Source organism: Amblyomma americanum, chromosome 8, assembly GCF_052857255.1.
Source record: "Amblyomma americanum isolate KBUSLIRL-KWMA chromosome 8, ASM5285725v1, whole genome shotgun sequence".
Taxonomy (NCBI): domain Eukaryota; kingdom Metazoa; phylum Arthropoda; class Arachnida; order Ixodida; family Ixodidae; genus Amblyomma; species Amblyomma americanum.
In genome coordinates, this window is record NC_135504.1 from 116,019,860 (window position 1) to 116,023,662 (window position 3,803).

Here is a 3,803-nt window from a genome sequence, read left to right on the forward strand (position 1 = left end):
TAGGGACAGACTCGCCAAGCTCATACATCGGGCGGTCTCGGTACATGGCGCCGACGATGTCACCAGGCGCATCAATGACAAATACCTGCCCACTACACCCACCGAACAACACGCGCCGTACGGCGGCCTACCCAACGCGAAGCTCGATCGTGACATCGACGTCGAGGAGGTCCGCGCGGCCCTGCACGACCTCAACAGCCGGTCGGCAGCTGGCCCGGACCTCGTCACGAACAAGGCGCTCAAGAACCTCGACGACGGCTCGATTGAGAACCTCGCAAAATACTTCAACAAGTGCTGGAGAGCGGCCGCGCTACCAAAGCAGTGGAAGACAGCCAAGACTATCCTGATACCCAAGCCGGGGAAGCCACCGGACACGGACAACCTCCTGCCCATCTCGTTCACGTCCTGTGTGGGCAAGGTGCTGGAGCAAGTCCTGCTCAACAGGTGGAAAGACTACCTGGAACGAGAAGGGCTGTACCCCCGGCCACGGTGATCGGCTTCAGACAGCACCTAAGCACGCAGGACGCGATGCTGCAGATCAAATACTAAATCATAGACGATAACGGCAGCGCTCACGACCACAAAGCAATCCTGGGGCTCGACCTAAAGAGCGCCTTCGATAATGTGAAACACTCGGCGATTCTGTCCCAAGTCTCTAAGCTCAACATGGGCGAAAGATCCTACACCTACATCAAGGACTTCCTCACGGACAGGACCGCCGAGCTACGAGCAGGCGACCTACAAACGCAAGAGAAAAAGCTCGGGAGCACCGGCACACCGCAGGGATCGGTCATTTCGCCGATGCTGTTCAACCTGGTAATGATCGGAGTGGCTGAGAAGCTCTCGGACATCGAAGACGTCAGACGCACCATCTACGCGGACGATATCACACTGTGGGTGACCGGCGGCAGCGACGCCCACATCGAGGGCGCGCTGCAAGCCGCCGTCGACGCGATAGAAGACCAGTTGGAAGGCACCGGACTGAGATGTTCGTCGAGAAAATCGGACCTCCTCATACTCCCACCTACCAACAATGACAGAGGCTAGACCAGACAACGCGAATGCGAAAACAATCAGAATCGTAACCAAATCCGGCAACGTGATCCCCGAGGTCAGCAAAATCAGGATCATAGGCATGGTCATCGAAAAGCATGGAAGAAACGGCGAAACTATCGCCCGTCTCATAGCAAAAGCGGCCAACGCTATGCGACGCCTCAAAATAGTCACTTCCCGGAAGGCTGGCATGAGAGAGGAGAGCCTAATCAGGCTCGTCAAATCCTTCATCATCAGCCACGTCGCGTACGTTGCAGCCTACCACAGATGGCTGCAACACGAACGCAACAAAATCAATGTAATCATCAGAAGAGCGTACAAGACGGCGCTGGGCCTGTTCGAGTCCACGAGCACGACCCGCCTCCTACAACTCGGGATGCACAACACGCTCGAAGAAATAGCCGAAGCGCAACGGACCTCTCAACTGGAGCGGCTGTCCACGGCCAAAGCCGGGAGGAAGATACTGGACGACTTGGGAATAGGGCACTAGAACGAGGCGGAGATGAAGCTCCCCGTCCCCGAAGAGGTTCGACGCCAGACCAGAATCGACCCCATACCCAAGAACATGAACCCCGAGTTTAACAAGGGAAGAAGAGCGGCGAGGGCCAAGGCTCTCATCGACCTGCACGCCAACGACGAGCACGCGCGGTACGTGGACGCGGCCGAATACCAACGGAACGCCTTCGCAGCGGTCGTCATAGAGGCGTCGACCGGCGCCACGAGGACGGCAGCGAGTGTGAGAAGCGCCGGAGCGGAACAAGCGGAGGAGGTGGACATCGCCCTGGCCAACGCCGACGCAGACTGCTACACGGTGCTCAGTGACTCGAGGCAGGCGGTGCGAAACTTCGCCAAAGGCCAAGTCTGCAGGGAGGCCGAGCGCGTACTACGAGCGACCAAACTGCCAGACAGAAGAGTAAGAATCAAGTGGTTTCCGGCGCACGCGGGCGACGCGTCGGAACGCAGTGAGAACCACACTGAGACGGCATACGCAGCGGCGCGAGCGCTAACCAACCGCGCCCCGGCAACACACCGTCCGACGTGGTTCGGAGACAAGGACCGCATGACGGACTACAGCGAAATCACGAAGGCATACCGCCTGGCTTGCAGGACTCTCCCACTCCCGCACCCGAGGCTGAGTCGAACGGAGGCGGTACTACTGAGACAGCTCCAGACCGGATCGCTACCGAGCCCGGGACTGCTGCATCGCATGTACCCCGAGACCTACCCGACCGATACATGTAGAGTCTGCCGGAGGGAGACTACAGATCACACGCACATCTTGTGGGACTGCATCAAAAATCCAAAGGAAGCAAGATCAAGAACAATCCCGCCGTGGCTGAAAGAAGCCGCGAAGAGCAACGGCCAAGACCAACAGCTATGGGTTATCCAGCAGGTCCTCGGGGCGCTCGAAAGGCAGGGACACAGCTAGCCGGCAACGGCGAGCGGAGACCCGCGCCGAGTAACGGCAACCTCGTAGAGGGCGCAGACCATCGTCGGGGCGCGCGAGCGCCCAACTGCAGGCACAAATAAAGTTTTCTCCAATCCAATTCAATTATAGTACGCTAAAAGCATCTCTGGAAATAAGAAGCCTAGCATTTGCGTGTAAAAATTTTACTATTCAATATTAGTTAACCAGCCAGTTAGTTAGCATGCTTTACCTGTATTTTGATTGACTGCATCGCTGACAGTGGTCTTCTGACTCAAAATTCCAATCTTTAAAAAATTCTCACAGTCTTAGGTGAAACAGCCTGATTATAGTGATCTGAACTGAAAAATCCCGCTCTCTGGGTCGAGGTTGCAGGGACGAAATCGTGCGTCGGGATGAAATATTCAAGAAAGCTTTGAATAAAGAATACAAAAAAAAAAACAGAAGTATTGAAAGACACCTCACAAATGTCATGAAAATATCCTGAAATAATTTTTTAATGTCGCGTACTTAGAAAAGGTCAAGACAAGAAGGAGCGCCTCAGAAGTCGTGAAACCTTAAAAATTGGATTCGCGGCTTGGGAGGAACATAAAGCCTTTTCGTCTTCGAAGGGCCCAAAAGGCGAGGTGAGGTGGTTTTCAAAAAAAATGGAATTTTTGCTTTTCTGCTTGGTTTATACTTCCTGCAGTAAGGTTTCAGACTTTGTCTCTTGGAATTACGACCGCCGATTCTTTCTTTCTTAAACGGTGGTAGCCCCATTCCAAGTTCTGGATTTGAAATATGTGGTGTGGTTTCCGCGAAACAGAAGTCGTAACATTTACCGCGGAATATGACGCAGTTGAACAGCGTCATGCGTTTAAGTGCTACCTTTTTTTATGTTCCCCTCGAAGAATGGTCAAGCCACAAACGTAGCAGGCCCGCTGTCTCAAAACATAACGCCTTCCTGCGTCAGCGGTGATAGCGAAACATATTGTACGCGCAAAGGGGGAGGGGATAACAAATGATAAAAGTGATTTATAAGGATCGTTTCATGCTAGACGATTTATTAGAAGCGAGGGAGTTGGAAACAGAAAAGTGAAAAAGGAATGCAGCGTAAGTGAAAAGCTGGTCAAGGTCATGAAACATTGCAGCATTTTGCTTGCGGGGCACGGCTAGTTGTTGCGTACATGTTATTATGGTACACTCTGTAACGCTGGCTCCTACCGACTTCACATTTCATCATTAGAGCAGCAAGGTGGAGGAAATTACCTTATTTCAGCCTGAGTTAACTCCAATAATGAAACCGAGGGCGCGGTAAATCAGGAGTCTTCCCGACCATGCGTTA

The 3,803-nt window shown here is 53.3% G+C and overlaps 1 pseudogene; it reads left to right on the top strand.

Annotated features, from left to right (window-relative positions):
- Positions 1 to 666: 666 nt before the first annotated feature.
- On the top strand, positions 667 to 2,482 carry LOC144101581 (uncharacterized; annotated as a pseudogene).
- The last annotated feature ends 1,321 nt before the right edge of the window (positions 2,483 to 3,803 follow it).